Source organism: Chrysemys picta, chromosome 13, assembly GCF_011386835.1.
Source record: "Chrysemys picta bellii isolate R12L10 chromosome 13, ASM1138683v2, whole genome shotgun sequence".
NCBI classification, from domain to species: domain Eukaryota; kingdom Metazoa; phylum Chordata; order Testudines; family Emydidae; genus Chrysemys; species Chrysemys picta.
This window is the reverse complement of record NC_088803.1, coordinates 28,827,617-28,848,196: the sequence shown is the minus strand read 5'-3', so window position 1 is coordinate 28,848,196 and position 20,580 is coordinate 28,827,617. Positions and strand designations below refer to the sequence as shown.

The window sequence follows — 20,580 nt, the reverse complement described above, 5'->3', positions numbered from 1 at the left end:
ACACCGCTATTTTTAGCAAGCTAGCTCAATCAAAGCTAGCTCACTTATGTCTACACATGCTGCAGTCATGCCTCCTGATTGCACTGTAGACACACCATTACACTATAAGCTCTTCTGAGGAAAGCACCTTCTATGTTCTGTGAAGCAGCTAGCACACTTGTAATCGCTGGCTAATTTATATATGCTGCAGGATTGTGCCCCTCTTATTCCACATTTGTGCACTGCATAGATTGCATATAAATCAGCCGTTTTAAACTGCTTTGGGACCACTGAGGATGAAAATGTAATATTAAATTCTCATATTAATCTGTTTTTTAATTGAAGTGAAAAACATTAATGATAGTTATCACCCTGTTCCATTAATAGAAAACCAGCCGTTTAAACAAATATCTAGTTTTCCGTACGGTGTCTGTATGGGCGAGACTTAAAAATGTTCTTACGCTTTTAAAGATTCAACATGTTTCGAGAGAGACTCCCTAGCCTTAAAACAGGCACTACCCCTGGAATCTTGAATCTTTCAAACTGGTAGGATGTTTAAGTGAACAAATACAGCTATTTTGTAATTCACACAAGAACCCCTTTAAAATATTCAATAATATTCAAGTAAACCAGCTTCTTTCCATTTACAACACACACTGGAGAGCTATCGGTATCTCCCACTATCTCTCTGAGGAGAAATCCAGCCTCTTTTGGATACTTGGATAATGTCTTGTTTAATTTTTTCCTTCAATAAAATGAAAGGCTCAAAGTCACTTGAAAGGCAGATTGTTGGTCTAATCTCCTAATATATTGTTAATTTTCCCACATGCCAAAAAGGAGAGAGAAATAGAGAAGGTCTGGTCCTTGTTAGTGAAATCAATTTGTTTAAGTTTAAGAATATTATGCACTTCATAAAAATACCTCTTGTTTAAATTTGAACTAATACCTTGTACAATATTTATAAAAGTGCTGCTGGTGCTTGAAAAGAGATAAGGAGAATATTGAAAACAGCTATGAAAACTATCGAGTATATTTAAAGTTAGAGACCCCTGAATCAGAAAAGCAGAGTTCATTCTCTGTCACTCATCAAGAAATGTCTCTTTTCCCCATCTAACTTAAGAATGCTAGCGGCCAGTAGGAGACAAAACTCACAGTTCTCTACAATTACAAAGGATGCACACAAATCACCGCTCTCTACATTTTCAGAAACAGGCTGGTAGTTCAAAAACAGGAGGGAAAACCAATTGCCCATCCCATCCCGGCGGTTCTCAGAAATGAATGTTGTCATTAAACCAACATTTGCCCTCTCTGTTAACCTGCTCAGTTTAACCTCATAAAACTGGGAGCAGCTGAATCACAGTTTGCCTTTTAGCTGACAAACATCATTACTTGTGAGATAGTTAAATTGAGTGTAAAACGTCATTTCTCTGCCCTTTCTGATTTTGGTCTGTCTTGTTCAGCAAATGCATGCTGTATCCCAAGCACTGGCTGGGGCAACTCAAGACCACCTCTCTTATTAAGGTAGCCTTGCAAACACTTCACGGTGCAGGCAAAATATCCATTTGCCTGTCAAAAACATTACTCCCAACAGGTGAGTGGGTGAGGAACATTTTGCTTGGCTCTTTTGCTTGATCAGCATCATGAAAAATTGAGTTCAGCTCAAAAAAATGTGAGGAGCATGTCAGAAGTGTAGCGGCTTGTCTGGAAGCCCTGGCTTTTCTCATTGCAGGAGATTTCACTATGATTTATCCTCTCACATAACTGAAACTTCACAGCAAGTTTATATTTTATGGCCCTGCCGTATATTTATCTTTTGTTAAAAAAAGAATGAAGTACAAAGCTGCAGAGGGAGATGCTGCTGTATTGGGGGGTGTCTTGGTGCTGTGCGCGCCATCTGATTGCAGCTGGGGAGAGCAGTTTTTTGATATTCTGGATGAACCATTTGCTCAGCTGATTAATCAAAATGAAATGCCAAACATATTTGCTACGTACCTTTCTTTCAGAACCTTTGGTCCTATGTACTGCCGTTAATAATCCAATTCCCCTCTCTCAGCTTGTAAGTCAACAGCTAAGGTTCAATCAGTGAATTAAAGATGTGAGTGATCTTACTTATACCCCAGACATACTGGCAGGGGCGGTACCTCAAAAAGAGTAATTTTTCAGCCCCCTCCCTCTCAAACAACAACATGGAACTGCTGACTTCATCTTGTAGGGTTCTGAAGTTTGTTGTACAGACATGAACTATGTTCAGACATCTGCTTCGCATAGGTGCGATCTAGAAGACATAGTGCAGCACCGCTCTTAAAGAGGAAATGTCCCTTTTCTTTTGTCCATGGAAAATGTCCCTTTTCTTTTGTCCCTGGAAAATGTAACCTAGTGCTCCATTGGTCAGCTGCATTTCAGAAAGAAAAACAACAGTGGTCTTGATGGCTTCTTCTATTTAGAAGATGTTTTGCCTTTACCGTTGGCAGCTAATAACAGCTGAAAGGAAAGGAATAAGAAGACTCCTGTCCTCTGGGTTATTAATAATCCACTTGAGCAGAATCATTTGCACAGAGATCTCAAGTAGCTTTACTGACTAATTAGTGAATTAAAGTTTACATCATCCCTGTGAGGCAGGTCAGTATCATAATCTCCCTTTTACAGTAGGGGAAACTGAGGCAGAAAGCGGTGACGTGACTTGTCCCAGGTCATACTGTGTGTGGGGAACAGTTGTGAACGGAACCTAGGCATATGATGCCCAATCCTTTGTTCTAGCATCTTGACAGCCCTCTATCTTATTGTACATTAAATCCAACAGGGCTGAGGCAACAGGAGTCCTGAATGCACCTTAATTTCTGGTTCTTCAAAAACTTTGGGGCTCCTCTGGGCAGCCTTTCCTTTCTGCTTGTGTGATGAACTCTCCCTCACAATCTCCACAGACAGACTCTTGCTTTCCTTCCACTCTTGAGTTCTCATTCTTCCTTCCAAGTGATGGAACCCATTCCGGCAACTGTCATCTGCCTGAGTTATGCCACATCATGGTGGTAACAAACACTGAACTGCTTTCCCCCCCTTCTTCTTAATAGGGTATGTGAAAGTGAAATGAATTATATTAAAGAAATAGAATGAATTAAAGAATGCTGTATGTACCTTTAAGTAGAAATGAGAAATGCTGCAAGCCAGGGGGGCAGGAAAGCAGACATTAACTGCTTAATGAATTGCCCCACTTAAGGGCAATTGGTGAAGCATTAGCCTTAGATCGATAAGAGTTAATAAGGAAGCAGGATATGCATATTGTGCCCTATGCAAATTTTACAATTTTGCTCTCTCTGTCCCTTTGTTTAGTTTGCACCCTTTTATCTGTATAAATAAGACTGTTTGAATCTTGCATGGGGGCTCACAGTATCTGAATGTATTAGCAGAGCGCTGTGCTAATAAAACAGAGTGGTCTGACAAACTATGAGTCCTGAGTCTAACTTTGACAGGTAATAATTCTTAATTGTTTGTGTTAAGAATATAAGGGTAATGCTCTAGTCCTTGGGTCGAAGGCACAATGTAAGTGCAAAGAACTGCAAAGCACTAGTGTGTGTGTGTGTGATTGTGCATACACTGTTCCATAATGCGGGGCAGCTCCTGTAGAAAGAGAGTTGCTTACTAGATCCTACAGAATCCTGCAGAGTAGCTGTGTCTTATTTGTTTAGGGCATGTAATCCATATTGTGTAATCCATATTAATGCTTGTAGTAGATACTTACATGAGAGGGATACTTGTATAAATAAATACTACTCAGCATGAGTAAGGGTTGCACTATCTAGCCCTTAATGAACCCTGTCCTCAGTATTTTGTGTGAAGAACTTCCACTGACTTCATTGTGCGGTCTGCATTTGTCATGATAGCAGGAGAGCCCAAAGAATTACTAACACCTAACCTAGTTTCCTGCATGCAGACTGCTCTGTTTTTTCACCACTCAAAAAGGTAAATCAGTCACGTTCAGCAGCACACACATTGCAAGAGCGTGTAATTTGTCACTAAACCCAATGACTGCAACTACACATGTACAAAATCAACGTACTCCACGTCTCCCAGAGGGGGAAACAAGGAAGCAGAGCAATGTTAACTACCGAACCAGATAGACCTTCAAACGTGCTAAAAAGAACTAGTGAATAATTGTTCAAGAGTGGCATGGGAGGAGTGTCGTGACTCAGCAAACATAGTGTCAGAAAGGATTTCAGTGCTTTTGGTGAGAGAGAGATATGGTACCCTCTAAGCTCTCTGGGCTGTGGTGAGATGAAATCTGTCTCTTGCCAGCATAACGGTCAATAACTTGAAATAAGGCTTTTAAAGATTCCAGTAGGTTATGAAAGGGTTTTGCAACAAACCACCTCTTCCTTCTGCAGTAAGCTGCCAATACAGAACCCAGGAGGAATATACATAAATAAGAACAGGCACCACTGGGTTTATGATTCACTACAACTGAGTTTCAGTTTGGAAACATACTCAGGTAAAATGTTTACATTATATATTTAAAGAGAAACCACATCATATGTCCTTTTCTATTTCCCTTTTTTTTTTTTTTTTTTTTTTTTCCCCTTGGCTTAACTTTTCTGATTTGACTCAAGCTGTACCCAGCCCAGCATATGGCCAGCACATAACCCTGCCAAAACCAGCTGGTGGCTTCCATAATTACCGGAGACCTCTCATGGCTGTAACAGTGATTACACTTGGAATTTCTCTTAGGGAATTAAATCATATATTTACCAAGTAGCTCCCTACCATGCCGAGTTTCGTTATTTACAAGAAAATGGAAATTAACCCGAGGAGGACAAAGGTGTGATTTTGATAAATTAGGTCACTAACAGCAAAACCTCCATTTGCTCTAAAACTTTTAAAGGTTGATAGAATAAGACAACCCCACCTCCACCTCCCTCCGTCATCCTCCCGATTAAGCTTCACATTCTACCTCCGTATCCTTCCCTATGTAACCCCCAAGGAGATTACCTTGATTCCTGGGGCTCTGTCTGCTGTCTGCTGGCAGCTCAGGGAGAGGCACACTGTCCCTGGTAGGGAGGGGGATAGACATCTGCCTCAGGTACCACAGTGGGGAATGCTAAATGCTTGGTTAGCTCGATTAGATACAGTAGATACACAGTACATGAGACAGAGAGCTAGCTGGCTAGCTAGATACTATGTCTATGTGCCACAGACAAATACTATTGATGTGATTTTCAAACGGTGGTCCGTTGACCACTGGTGGTCCCTGGCAAACTGTCTGGTGACCTGGAGCTGACTCTCTACTTGTTTCCAGCTGTTACGCTGCATTAAAATTTGGTTAAAAGTACATAAAGCATGTTCCCAATACTACTCTTCCAAGAAATGTAAACAATTGAAGTAGTTGCCACAAGGATGGGATAGGATAGTGAACGAGAGGAGAGATGTCCATGACACTAGTCTCTCTGTTGTTATTATTAAGATGAGGTCTGCTCTCATAAGAAAGAGCAAGAACCTCTCATGGAGCTAGATAAGTAGTCACTGTGCCTTAGTACAGTAGCTAGATAGTGTACGTACACAGATGCTGTAGATGTATATTTGTTTATTTCAGTTTCTACTACTCTACTTCAAGAGAGCATCCATCCAAGAGTATGGGCATCCTTGACAATTTTTTCTTAAAACCACACTTCAGAAACAGACTCCCTCAACTATCCCCACATTATACCCTGGCAACAATATAAATGTAACAAAAAATGAATATCCCCTCCAAACAGAATTTCCATCTGTAATAAATGAAAGGGGGGGGGAGGCAGCTCCCTTTTATGAACAGCCAGCCAGTTAACTGTAAAGTCCCCTTTGGTGGCTGTTCTCTGCTTGCTTTACCTGTAAAGTGTTAACAAAGTTCCCCAGGTAAAGGAAAAGGTGTTGGCACCTGACCAAAAGAGCCAATGGGAGGCTAGAATTTTGTAAAATGGGGGGAAAAAAACTTCCCCTTTGTTGTTCTCCAGAGAAGGAGACAGGGAGCAGCAATACTCTAAGCAGGAATGTTGTGTAAGGCTTGAACCAGGTATGAAAATTCATCTTCCATACCTAGAAGAAATCATTGTAAAGGAAATGTTTAAATAGATGCGATCAGGTTTATTTCTTTGTTTTGGCTTGTGGATCTCCTCTGTGCTAACCCCAGATGCTTTTGTTTGCTTGTAACCTTTAAGCTGAACCCTCAAGAAAGCTATTTTGGGCACTTAATTTTTGGAATTGCTCTTTTAAAAACTAGCAAAAGCCTAAGTTCCGGATATATTTTCTTCCTTTGGGTTTTTAATAAAATTTACCTTTTTTAAGAACAGAATTGGATTTTTGGTGTCCTAAGAGGTTCATGCGTACGTTGTTTAATTAGCTGGTGGCAACAGCTAATTTCCTTTGTTTTCTTTCTCAGCTCTTCCCCGGAGGGGGATGAAAGGGCTTGAACGTACCCCACAAGGGTTTTTTTGCATTTGGGTGGTGGCAGCATTTACCAAGCCAAGGTCAGAGAAAAGCTGTAACCTTGGGAGTTTAGTACAAGCATGCAGTAGCCAGTATTAATTTTTAAAATCCTTGCGGGCTCCCACCTTCTGTACTCAAAGTCAGGGCCAGCTCCAGCTTTTTTGCCGCCCCAAGCAATGAAGGAAAAAAAAAAGAAAAGAAAAGAAAAATCTGATTGAGCTGCCGCCAGAGTGCCGCCAAAGAAGAAGAAGGGGAGTGAAGGACCCGCTGCCGAATTGCCACCGAAGACCCTGATGTGCCACCCCAATCACAGATGGAGTGCCGCTACTGCCCCTTTCTATTGGCCACCCCAGGCACCTGCTTCCTTCGCTGATGCCTGGAGCCGGCCCTGCTCAAAGTGCCAGAGTTGGGATTCAGCCTTGACACCATCAGAATCCCTGCTTCTGCTGCTACCGAGTTTCAGCCATCACCCATCTCCTTAGGAGCCCAGGAACATCACTGGAGATTGCAGGGTGCCATGAAAGGGAACATACTTGGGCAGTTACAAACAGGCTACCTCTGAGATAACCATCTCCCATTCTAAGTGGACTACAAGAGGTGGCACAAGAAGCCAGTGCCTGGAATCAGAGAATTGGAAAGAGCAGTTCTCTTATTCCTGACCGGATTTTATGGATCTCTCTCTAGTGTGTCCAGAGCTGACAAAAAGCTGCTGAACCTCATTACCAAGGACTGATGACCTCAGGTTTACCATGAAGGGGGATTAGAAAGGGAATGTGGCTGGTCAGGAAGCAGGAGAAAAGAGATTGGCAGTCTGGTTCAAGACATTGGCCATGCTAGTGCACGCAAGCTTCATGTTAGCTACGTTTGGTGTACGTTTGGCTGAAATGAACACAAATGTTTTCTAACACACCGTTCTAATTTTAAAGTTCCGTTCTGTAAATTTATCTGGTAAGTTTGCACAATATTGTTTTTAATTGCACATTATTTTGTGCACTGTTTTTGGTACACAATGCATTTTTGTACGTTATTTGATTACTTCCTAACATATCCCATTGAATGCCTAGTGCCACTCAAAGCACGCCTTACTTGTAATAGAACAGGACCTAAACCACAGTATCATATGGATAAATGGACAGTAAACACTGCATGATTCAGAGGTTCATTCAAAGATGGTGTGATATTCATAAACATACATCAAGTACTACACAATTCCTAATGACCCCCAAAACTTTGGCGCCAGGTACCGCACAGTCCAGCACAGCACGTTACTGTGGCTGACTGTTAAAGTGCTCTTTCACCACCTGCCTTAGCGGCATAGTTTTGCATTGAGCTCGTCTACTGGCCCTTGTGTTTGGCTGTTCAAAGTCAGCAGACAGCCATTCTACCTCCATCTTGGCAGCAACTCTCCATTCCGGTGGCAACTTTGCCTCACAGATGTTATGCAGGACACAACAGGCAGCTATAACCACTGGGATATTTTTCTCCTTAAAAACTAATGGAGTGAGTAAACACTGCCAGTGTACCTTCAATCTACCCAAAGCCCATTCAACTGTCATTCTGCATCTGCTGAGCCAGTAACTGAAGCTTTCCTTGGAACTCAGTGTACAGCTTCATAAGCCAGATGAGCAAGGGGTAGGCTGGGTCCCCCAGGTTCACTATTGGCATTTCAGCATCACCAATGGTAATTCACTGGTTAGGAAAGAATGTCCTTGCTTGCAGCTTCTTGAGCAGTCCTGTTTTCTTAAAGATGCAAGCATTATGCACCTTCTCTAACCAGCCCACACTGATATCAGTGAAGCGTTTCCAGTGATCCACCAATGCTTGCATAGCCATAGAAAAGTCGCCCTTTCAGTTGCTGTACTCTGTAGCAAGGCAGGCTGGGGCCAAAATAGGGTTCCTGAACACTGTCTCACAGCAGTTCAGGAACCCCATAGCTGCAAATCCATCCATGATATCTTGCATATTGCTTAGAGTCACAGTCCAGTGTAGCAGGATATGATTAATGGCCCTACACACTTGCATGACATTGGTTCCCACTTTGGGTTTTCCAAGTCCAAAATGATTTCCACTGATTGGTAGTGATCCAGTGTTGCAAGCTTCCGGAGTGTGATTGCCACTCGCTTCTCAACTGTTGATGTAGGTCTCAGTCTGGTGTTCCTGTACTTGGAGGGCTGGGACAAGCACGGCACGCAGATCCAGGAATCAACAGCCACTGCTTTTCATCCCAAACCTCCATTACAATGTGATCCCACCAGTCAGTGTTCATTTCTTGGGCCTGGAAGCAGCACTCCATTGTCTGCATTGCTCCATGGACGCCATCCTGGTTGAAAAACACTGTGAGAAGGACTTTGGGGTGAGCAGTACCTTATTAGACAAGAGGGCATCTTGTTTGTTGGTATTAGGCTCAAGAATGCATGTTATGATTTTATTTTATATATAACCCTTTGTTTCCAATATTTCTGTTTGCTAGCCTTTGACTCTCTGTTCTTTGTTAAATAAACTTATCCTTACTTTCTCTATAAACAACACTAAATGCCGTGTGTTCTGCTTCTTTGGGAACAGAGGATCTGCTGATTCTCAGTGTCCAGTGGATAAGAGTCTGGATACCACAGGCAGATGCTCGGGAGACTTCAGCTCTCTGTGTTTGTTACCTAATATCACTGTTCAAAATCCTACTCAGCAAAGCATGCACACAACACCATAGGTCTGGATGGTGCTTTATATCCAGACAAGCAAGAAGACAGGTCCCTGCCCTGTACTGCCTGTATTTCAAATCAACAGTATATAAAGATGTTGGGGAGGGATGGGTGGAACACAAGATACTTTAAAATTTGTTCTGAATTGCCTTTTATTGCAGGTTTTTCATTGCTGTTGGTTTTATAAACCTTGCCTCCTTGCCATTTGAGGTTTCCTTTGGATTAAAATTAATCCCTGTTAGCACAAGGTGTACGTCCCACTTAAGCCCTCAAATTGATGCATAAATGGCAAATAATTGGTGCATAGACCTCACATTAGGCTGGCACTGTGCACTCCGGGTGAAATGAATTATATTAAAGAAATAGAATGAATTAAAGAATGCTGTATGTACCTTTAAGTAGAAATGAGAAATGCTGCAAGCCAGGGGGGCAGAAAAGCAGACATTAACTGCTTAACTTGCCACTTAAGGGCAATTGGTGAAGCATTAGTCTTAGATCGATAAGAGTTAACAAGGAAGCAGGATATGCATATTGTGCTCCATGCATATTTTACAATTTTGCTCTCTCTGTCCCTTTGTTTAGTTCGCACCCTTTTATCTGTATAAATAAGACTGTTTGAATCTTGCATGGAGGCTCACATTATCTGAATGTATTAGCAGAGCGCTGTGCTAATAAAACAGAGTGGTCTGACAAACTATGAGTCCTGAGTCTAACTTTGACAATTTGGAGGTTCTACCGAGATGGCAACCGTCTTCACTGGGGCTGTGTGATTCCTGACCGTTTTTGTAGGACGACCGTGGTAGCCGGCACCTGGGCATTTGGCCCGAGCGGTCCTCCTCCTGAACGGAAGGGTGCACGACCACAGTGAGGTCTACGCCATTGAACCTGTTGGTTCCCACTCTGTTCTGGTAGGGATCCCGGGATCTGACATCAGGAATCTGGTCAGGTAATTATTTCTGTGTTTTGTCCGGACTGAGGACTGTCCTGTCTCTGTGTCTATCTGTCCTCCTGTGGAGTGTTTGAGTCTGGGTGCCATCTCCGTCCGGGGATCGGCCGACCAAGGGGTTCCTGTCCCCGCGGTCTGAGTGAGTGAAATCTGCACAATCGCAGCCGCACCGCACCTTGGGTAAAACCTTTGGTGTGAAAGCAAGGGCGATTGAGTCAGTAGCCTGTGGGCTCCTTTTGTGTGTTGCACCGGGCATCGCTCTGACGAACCCAAATTTCCTTCTTGTGTGATTGGTGTGTGTAAAGTCCTCCTGTATTGGTAACCAGACGTCTAAGTCGGGACAGTTCCCTAAAGGAACACCGGCTCAGTTTTAGGAAGGGTCCGGACTCCTGTAAATTTCTGGAAAAATGGTCTAGGCTAACTCAGGGAGATCCCAAAACTCAGTGGCCACTGTTAAAACCTTGGAACAAGGACCGAGTGGACATCTTAAAAAAAACAAACTCGGCCAGCCTAAAACTAAATTGGCTAAAGGAGAGGTTAATTGTTTCATGCAGTGGTGGGAAGAGGCAAATCGTAGGTGGACAAAATCAAAACTCGCCTCTCTCAAATATTCAAATAATAGATTAAAAGCTTTATTAAAAAACTCCTCTCCCACCACCAGACTGAGCGCTCCCCTTCACCCTGTTCTCTGACAAAAAAAAACAACAAAAAAACAACAACCCCGGATCGATCCCAACTCCCTTCATACTCCCCTCTCATTGTAAAAAGGATAAAATGCCCCTTGTTCTGTTGCCCTTCGTTGTCTGCCTCAGAAACTGATTCTTTAGTGTTCCATTACCAATTCAGCAAGGAGGGTGGGCTCCTCAACTAGCCCCCACCCTTCCTGGTCCCTTTCCTTAAGCATTTATTTCAAAATTGTGAAATGACCACAATATCACTCACAAAAATGGTTCGTTGAAAAAAGCAGGATTGGGCCCAGACAAGCAGGCAAGCAACAGATAAAGAAACTAAAAAAAACACAGGTTGAAAGCCCTAAGGGCATAGTGTCAGGAGTAAGTGCAAGTATGAACCCCTAGAACAATACTTAAAATGGTGAAATCTGAGTTCATAAAGGTGTCATTTTGGGAAATAAACAAGTGATTTAAGGAAAGAGAGTGAAAAGTTAACTCTACAGAGGCTGGAGAGAATTAAACAGTTAAACTTTGTGAAAATGTTTAAAAGGACCTTGTTAAAAGAATTCTTGGTTTCTTTGCAGCCATTCTAAAGGAAAAATGGGCCCTTTTCCAGAGGAATGTCTGTAAATAATCCAGGTAAAGTGACTATCTAATTAAAATCATTTGATTATGGACAATTGAGTCAAATTTGCTAAAAGAACATAGGGGTGGTTCTATTGGAACTTAACTGCCCCAAATGTATAAAGGTAATGTAATCTATGTACAGCTATGTGAAAACAAAGCAGTGTAAGAGGGATGTTAAGGGAGAGAAAATGTGTATGTATCTGTCTCTCTGTGGGAATATGTGAGGTTTGTAAAACTCCTGTTTTGTAAGTTTAAGATAAATTGGTTTTGTTTTGTTTATAATGCCACTAAAAATCCATTTGACTCTTTAATTCAAAGTTGCAAAACTGACAGACCTTTTTGCCAGACACAGGTAATCAGAGTTGGTTGACTTTGAGATTTGGTATTTAACCCTTAAGGGGTAACTAGATTCTTTACAAAATTTAAATGTTTTCAAATAAAGACCAAGTCATGACTGCAGCAGGACAGTCAAAATCAGAAAAATAGGGAGAGATTCTGGAATCTGTTTGTTTGTTTGTTTTTGTAACAAAATAGCAAATGAAAGCTGTAGGAAAAGAATAAAGACAGTGGCCCTCTGAAGCAACAGCAGGGGTGAGGTGCACAAAACAAAAAGAAGCAATGTTAGAAACACTGAGCCTTAAAATGGCTCTGTGTAATCAGACTGTCACTTTGATAAGGGTACATAAAACTCTGTAAGAACAAAAGAAACAGTTACATCCTATGTAAAAATTAATATGGCTAATGTTTTAAAAGTTAAAGTATAGAAGGAATGTGCAGACATGTGCAGTGTATATTATAGAGGGGGGTAAAAGAAATGCAAAAGAAACATGCTACTTCATTAAAATCCTATTAGGGCTCTAAAGGAGCCACAATAGACTGTGTTTTCTTTTTCAGATCTGTGTGTGTTTTGGAAGCAAGAGTTAAAAGTAATCAACATTCTGGTAAAAGTTAATTGTGTTCCTTTTAAGACAGAGTCTCTGAGCTCTGCTAATGGTTTTGAATCCAAAAGCCAAGCCTGTGATGATGCAAATTGTCTAACTGATAAAGGAAGTGAGAGAACTGCCAGTACAAAGAAGTTGCAGATAAAGAACATACCTGGTCAGCAAACAAATTGTCTAAATAAAAGGCACGGTATAACAAGATACCTTTAATTAAAATAAATTTAATGTTAATAAGTACCCCTGTAACAATGTATAGTGTGTATGATTTTTTGGGGGGGGAAAAATCCTTTATGGTAATGATGCTTTTCAGCTGTTACCTGTGAACAAACTTAAAGCTTAATACAGCAGGAAAGACATTGTAACCTTGATCTGCTGTAAAGGGAAAACTGAGGTACACCACCTCATGGATTTAATGACTGAACAGTGGGATAATTTCCCCATAACTCTTAAAAGATAGAAGCCATTAAAACCTGGCCTGCCTATAGAACAAAAACACAGGAAAATATGGAGGTAATTCCTCTTGTTTTGCCTGCAATCAGCAAGGGTATTTGTAAAAGAAAGGAATATTTTAAGCAATAATGAATGCCACCCCAAAAGGGGTAGAAAAAATGTTATTTTTGTCTTTCAGAAAAAAGCTAATATCAGCTACAGGACAACCTAATAACAAACAAATAAAAGTGGGTATGCTTATCCATGCCTGTTGCTCCAAAGCCCTGTAGTAAAGACATCTCACTAGGATCCTGTATGTGGGATAAAATGAATAATGAGACCAAAGTACTGTATAATGGGCTATGTGTATGTATTAATTCTTGGGGGGGAAAGTGTTTTAAAAGAATGGAAGTGTTAGCAACCTTCCAATAGACAAATGTAAATGTAATGTAAGTAATGTGTTTACAAAAGGTAAAAAGGTAACATAGTTCCTAAAACAAACAAAAGGGCAATGTGGGAAACCAAACCATTCATATTATACATGCAAATGGCAACATGTTAAGAATTGCCACTGCAGAAAGACATAACAGCTTACCATTGGTATAATATATTTTCTGAATGGTCTCCCACAACTACTGGCGTACTAATGTTACTAACCCTAATTGTTTTTGATTTTAAATTGTATGTGTTTAATTGTAACGTTTGAAATGTGCTGTTGGATAAAACAAATGTATGCAAAGCTAGAGCCACAGGCCCAAATCACCTCCCAGTATTTTCTATTACGTGGACTAAATAAGAAGTGACACTGGCGATTAATAATCTTAATGTCAAAAGGGGGATATGTAGGAGCAGGATCTTATAATGTCCCATAAGAATTAATGTATGATTTGATTTCATCCCTGTCAGCCACCCTTTTTGAATAGCAGAAAGGAATGACAGACCAGAACAATCCTTATGACTGATTATGGTCACCCTTTTGTTTTAGAATAAGTTATAATGTCTACTATGGTTTCCTATATGTATTACAAAGTAGGCCTCTAGTTAAATATACATTTCTTTGTTTTAAGGTTTAGTAAGTAAGAAACAGGATTCTCTATTGTGTCTATGTTAAGTAGATTAGAGGAACATTGAAGGCCTGGGTCTCAATGTAAATTGTCTTGGTTATTGATTGTAAAACTTAGCAAGGTTTAATTTGCAATGCCTTTTTGCTCCATATAAAATACTACTGTTTGTATTCCCAATCTGTGTGAATAAGGAATGTATGCATCAGGAAAAGATAAGGTGTGAAGGCCATTGTTATAGCCAGAGTCAAGGAAGAAGAAGTAAAGAGACTTAAAGGACATCAAAGAATCATCAGGTACTGCTTACTATCCAGATGGCTGTTAAACTGTCTGGCATCACAGCGTGCATACATGCTTCGCAGTGTAAGAAGGCACCCCCCAGCAAACCAATCACCTCAGGACCACGCAGAGTCAATTTTGACTCCAGAAGAAGACGTAGAGGAACAGCCTGCAATACCTTACCATCTACGCTCTCATAAGGGTTGCCAGAAGCAGACGAGGACCTAAAGCAAGGCCCAAAAAGAAGCAGTAGTGAGCCTAGCGCCTGCTGCCTGGTGGATGTAAAACCGTGACTGCGGTTCCCTCAGTTGAGGTTGTCAGAACCGGAAGGGCCTTGCCTCCAACATGAGCCTCTGGTGGCGCCTGTTCCTCGGCTGCTGGTGTCTTAAGGTCTGGGGAGTCCACAATGACAATTCTTTTATCCAGCAGCAAGTGTGGATAGCTCAGACTCTTAATATTTCTAATTGCTGGGTCTGCAGCCACATCCCAGCCCACTCTCAAGCTGGTGTTCCTGTCCTGGCAATCCCACTCAATTCCCCAGACCTCACTGGAGGACTTCATCCATTTAACAAAACATGGAACAATAATGACACTTGGGAAGCAGTGGGAATAAATGTATCTAAATGGATAAGTGTGGTGGAGGGAAAAGGTCATTGGTGTTGGGTGTGTAATGGATCAGGGCTGGATCTGGGAAAAAGTCATTGCCTTCAGCATATTGTGGCCAATGGTGTATGGGATTATTCGAACAAAACTAAAGAGTGGCGGGCCGGGTATGGGGATATGAATTTTTTCTTGACCTGGGATCAAACAGAAAAATCAATCTCCTGTTCCCCCTACAGTAATCTTAGTGAAAACAATACAATCTTTCAATGCCATGCAAATAACATCACTCCTCGTAAGGAGAATTACCCTGTGCCCTTTGGAGGATATTACTCCTCCTTTGTAGGCACCTATGTGACAAATGGGTGCAACCGACCCTTCCCAGCCTTAATAGGCCATCATTGGGTTTGTGGGACCAAAGCTTATACTGTGTTACCAGCTAACTGGTCAGGTATCTGTTATCCCGCCCGACTCTTCCCACAATTCCGAGTGCTAGGGTCTTTCCCACGAGAATGCCTTCGTAATTTCAGGCGAAGAAGAAGGGACTTATCAGATGCCCAATGGTATGTAAATAACATAAGCCCACTGAGCTGGGAAGAGGCCATTGGCGGTTCCCTTATCCCACTTGGGGGAGTAATACACCATGCAAAAAGGCTCCTAAGGTTACAAGCAGTAGTTGAAATAATGGCAAATGAAACCGGAGAGAGTTTAAAGACCCTGGCCAAAGAAACAGGGGCGATCCGACAGATGGCCCTCCAAAACCGTCAGGCATTGGACATAGTGCTGGCGGCCAAAGGAGGGACCTGTGCTCTCATTGGAAAAAAATGTTGTGTGTTCATACCTGACGACACCAATGAGGTAATAGATCGAGCTAGTCACTTAGAACAAATTGCATATCTTCCCCATGAAGAGCCAAGTTCTTTATGGAAGTGGCTAAGTAACCTATTCAATTTCTCTGGCATAGGAAACTGGTTGTTTCAGGGAGCCCTGACTATCCTGTGTGGAATCCTAATGATTTTTGTATGTTTTCAGTTAATCTCCTGTTGTATCCAGAATTGTGTAAGGTATGCCACCAAGGTGACTGCCCCAAAACAGAGTGCTAATATGATGATGTTAAATATCACTGATGAACCAAGAGATAAAGAACTATTAATATGTGGAACCCAGTAATTGTTGGTCTTTGCGTAAGCTTGACCAAAAGGAGGGATTGTGAAAGTTAAATGAATTATATTAAAGAAATAGAATGAATTAAAGAATGCTGTATGTACCTTTAAGTAGAAATGAGAAATGCTGCAAGCCAGGGGGGCAGAAAAGCAGACATTAACTGCTTAACTTGCCACTTAAGGGCAATTGGTGAAGCATTAGTCTTAGATCGATAAGAGTTAACAAGGAAGCAGGATATGCATATTGTGCTCCATGCATATTTTACAATTTTGCTCTCTCTGTCCCTTTGTTTAGTTCGCACCCTTTTATCTGTATAAATAAGACTGTTTGAATCTTGCATGGAGGCTCACATTATCTGAATGTATTAGCAGAGCGCTGTGCTAATAAAACAGAGTGGTCTGACAAACTATGAGTCCTGAGTCTAACTTTGACAGGGAGTTTCACTTATTCTGAACATAAATAGATTGGGATAAAAGTTCCTGCATGGATACATCTCTTCAAACAAGGAAATAGCCTATTGCTGGAGATCTAACATTCCTGACTGCTCAGAATCTACAGCAAGAACAAAAATGATATGGAAGCTCTATACAGTGCATAGTGATCAACTACTTGCATGTCCCAGGGACATAATGCAGTGCACTAGTTCCTCTGTGTTCTTTGTTGATTTATTATTTTATTAACAGAAACATTCTTTGGTAACAGAAATCTTACAGAACTTGTTTTACAGCTTAAATATAGGTAAACTTAGTATATTATACACAAATATACAATTATAAATTGGTCTATGGAAGTCCCTCAAGCTGTATTGATAAGACATGCTACCTGTCATTTCTTCAGCTTTGTGGTGTTGATCACATATTGTGATTGATGTTTTTCTACTCTTCTTGTTCCTCTTCTAACTTGTCAGTTGGTAGCACTGGTTAAAGTCTTTCATTATCTCATATTTAGGTTCAGACTTCTGTTTTTCTTACAGTTAGATGTGTAACCTGTTTATTAATTGTCCTATCAAAATTCTGTGTGACATTGTTTGTCCTTTTTCCTACTTTTTGTTTTCCTTATTTTAATATCTGAAGTTTGAGTTTAATTTGGACTACTGTTAGTCAAATATCAGTTTTTGAAGGACCAAAATCCCAATAATATGTATGTAAGATCTTGACCACAGTCTCTGTTAAGAACCTTTCACACAGGCCGAAACTCTACGGCTCGGTCTGAGGCATGAGGCCTAGTTAACAATGATATATGACTAAAGAAAGCTGGGATAAGCAGGAGACGACCTTGTTTGTTTCAGCTATACATAAAATAAGCTGAGACAGCATAACTCCAGGTGAAGAGCAGTAATTGGGAGGCTTATTAGTCCTTACAGGCACACAACTCACTGAGAGGGGCCTTAAAGTCTGCTCCCTGGTTCAGGAAGAAGATAATGGTACATACTCCCAAATGCCAATCAGAGTTCTGGGAGAAGCCTAACATGATAGCATGAGTTATGGCATCCTCCCTCACAGATGCCAATCCTAGTTTGCAGAAACGCAGTGGTAAACCCTAAACAATTGTTATTGCTGTGTACTGTTCACTGTTCTTTTTGCTTTAAAGCCTCCAGGAATGTGCCTGTTGGCCAACCTGTCTGGAAAGAGCCACCTCATTTCTATGGATCTGAAATCAGGATTTAACTTACACATTGCAAGAGAAGAATTTTGAGGGAAAACACCTGTGTATTAGCAAATATGTTAACCCGAGCTATGGGCGGAGCCATTATGACTACTGGCTTATTGTCCTAATTTTGTCTTGCTGCTAGAACCTATCCAGGGGCTCGGGAACACCCACCCCGTTGCTTCTTCTGCCCATTAGCACCCTATATAATCTATTGTAATCAATTGCTTAACAGTGTCTCACTGAGCCTAATAAGCAAAGTGACACTCCGGCAGCGCTGTGCGTAATAAACCCTCATGCTTGACTCTACATAGTGTCGAACTTCTGTTCCTTCAGTTTTGGTGGTGGATGATGACCTTATTCCAGCCAAATCCAAAATGTTCCACCAGATTTCTAAGTAGCTATCTTTCCTCCCCACTTCTCTCCTGTAGAATTTTGTTAATTTATCTAGTATCAGAATTTTCCAAACTTTTTGAACCAGTCATTTGTTTTAGGGGAGTCTTTTCTCTTCCCAATCTCACTCTGGTAATTCTTGAAGCAACAAGTAGGTGAATGATCAGTTCTTTATGGCTTTTATAAGAGAATTTTCTGGACAAGTTAATAAAAATACCAACAGGTTCTCTGACAGTTGACACTTATGGAGTCTCCATCAGCTTTCCAAAATGGCTTAATTTTTTGACTTATCCAGCAAATATAGAGAAATCCTCCCATTTCATTACATTCTCTCTAGCATTTCCCAGTCTCTGTACCATAAATTCGTTTAATTTTAAGTGGCGTTAGGTACCAGTGATAAAGAATTTTAATGGAATTTTTTAATTAATGTGAAAACAATGAGGAGTCCTTGTGGCACTTTAGAGACTAACCAAGTTATTTGGGCATAAGCTTTCATAGGCTATAACCCACTTCATCAGATGCATGGAGTGAAAAAAAGTAGGCAGGTATACAGCACATGAAAAGATGGGAGTTGCCTTACCAAGTGGGGGGTCAGAGCTAATAAAGCCAATTCAATCCCTCCCTCCCACAGCTACGCCTCTGAAACCTTAATTAATGTGTTTACTGAGGTGTAGAAACCATTGCCTGTTATGTTCTTCCATTCCTCAGTTTTGGAGTCTATACGGTGATGGGGCAAGGCCAGATGGCTATAGGAAAGTAGTGAGAAACAGCTATGATAGCCCCAGGCTAAACAAATCCCTGTTACCATGGTAACCAAATGGCAGTTGCTCCAGGTTAATCAAGACACCTGGGGCCAATTAAGATCCTTCCAGAAAGCAGTGGAGACACCTAGGTTGATTGGGACACCTGAAGCCAATCAGGGGCTGGCTGAAACTAGTTAAAAGCCTCCCAGTTAGTCAGGTAGCTGTGCATGTCAGGAGCTGTAGGAGGAAATTGTTCTGTTGGAGAGATTGAGCAGTAGACACTGTATCAGGCACAAGGAAGGAGGCCCTGAGGTAAGGATGAAGTGGGGCTTGAGGAAGTGGGGGCTGCTGTGGGGAAGTAGCCCAGGGAATTGTATGTGTCCTCTTTCTAAAAGACCAGCTACTATAGCTGATACTATTAGGGTCCCTGGGCTGGAGCCTGGAGTAGAGGGTGGGCCTGGGCTCCCCCCTTTGCCCCCTGATTAATCACTGAGACTGGGCGACAACAGTGACTGTAATGGGTTGGATCACAGAAACCCCCTTGGAAGCTGCCACCTGATGTGCAAAAAACTACCTCTGCTCCTGTTTTCCCTGCCAGCTCAGGACTCTAGCACCCTGTCTTGTTGAGCCAGACACTCCCGTCTGCTCCAACACAGACCCAGGATCTGAATCACTTGCCCCAAAGCTGCAAGTTTACCTGAAAACAGCTCACAGAAGTGTGCTTGTCTTTAGCACTCAGATGCCCAACTCCCAATGGGGTCTAAACCCAAATAAATCCATTTTATCCTGCATAAAGCTTATGAAGGGCAAACTCATAAATTGTTTGCCCTCTATAACACTGATAGAGAGAGATGCACAGCTGTTTGCTCCCCCAGGTATTAATACATACTGAGTAAATTACTAAATAAAAAGTGATTTTATTAAATACAGATAGTAGGATTTAAGTGGTTCCAAGTAGTAACAGACAGTACAAAGTAAGTCACCAAGCAAAATAAAATAAAATGCGCAAATCTATGTCTAATCAAACTAAATACAGATAAGATCCTCACCAGTTCCAGAAGTCTCCCTTTTACAGGGAGACTGTGCAAGGGAGGATACTTTCTCCTCACCTCCCTCACTGGCTTATGATGAAAATGGCTCAGTAGACTGACCCTCTTCTCTAGAGAGAGAAGGGCTATGTGAAGGGTCACCATGAACTTCTGAGGCTAGTGAAATCCACCAGGAAATGCGGGACCCACGGAGACAAGGACAGAGCTTTGTCACAATACGTGCATCAATTTTCCATCTTTTCATGAGTGTGGTTATTTCCTCTAAGTAATAGTTAGAAATTACTTTGTATATAATAAAAAGTAAACCTTTGTTTCATGGATAATTCTGTCCATTTTCTGCTTAGATTTGCCTTTTTGTGAGGGCAGATTGGGAAAAATGTCTAAATTGCTGGTATTGATATACTGGAATTCTGGTGTCTTTTGAAAGTTGTATTTAATCAAGTGATCTACATGTATTGTCTCTAAACAATTGGCCAAATTTTTGATATACCTATAAGTTTCCCAAATGTCAAAACTCCCCAGGCTTTTAGATGGACTAAATTCTATATTCTCTACTATGGGCATTAGAGGTGATGTGTATGGGAATAACTTTCTAAATACAATATCCCAAGTTTCTATTGTTGCTTTAAAAAAAGGGTGGTGTTATATTGATTTTTGGCCTATGGGCTGTCTTTAGTCAGGTGATCATGTGGCGTTTGGCTGCAAACGAGTAGCTTTGTTCTATCTCTACCCAATGCTTATTGTGGGGTTGGTGATAGCAGTACATCAGGTTTCTAATATGACTAGCTTGGTAATAGTTCTTAACGTTTGGTAAAGCCAATTCTTCTTTTGCCATAGTCTTTGTAAAGTAGATTTCTTAACCCTGGGTTTCTGATTTCCCCAAACGAATTTATCACGCATTGACC

General features: G+C 41.3%; 1 protein-coding gene and 1 long non-coding RNA gene across 9 annotated transcripts in view; one reads left to right on the top strand and one right to left on the bottom strand.

Moving 5' to 3' along the window:
• Nucleotides 1-20,580, bottom strand: part of ASIP (agouti signaling protein) — a 221,262-nt gene that overhangs the window by 67,688 nt on the left and 132,994 nt on the right. Inside the window, exon 1 of one of the 5 annotated variants that reach the window (XM_024105094.3) lies at nucleotides 1,972-2,122. The exons of 3 other annotated variants lie outside the window; for them this stretch is intronic. The gene's annotated coding sequence lies outside the window, so the exon portion shown is untranslated. Of the gene's footprint in view, nucleotides 1-1,971; nucleotides 2,123-20,580 lie in introns of those variants that run through there. One more of the 5 variants, XM_005295463.5, reaches the window with a different exon arrangement.
• The window catches only part of LOC112059492 (uncharacterized), a 93,549-nt gene that overhangs the window by 45,645 nt on the left and 27,324 nt on the right, over nucleotides 1-20,580 (top strand). For 2 of the 4 annotated variants that reach the window (XR_010592238.1, XR_010592236.1), the window contains exons 4-5: nucleotides 11,327-11,381; nucleotides 13,995-16,249. The exons of 1 other annotated variant lie outside the window; for it this stretch is intronic. This is a non-coding gene — a long non-coding RNA (uncharacterized LOC112059492). Of the gene's footprint in view, nucleotides 1-11,326; nucleotides 11,382-13,994; nucleotides 16,250-20,580 lie in introns of those variants that run through there. One more of the 4 variants, XR_010592237.1, reaches the window with a different exon arrangement.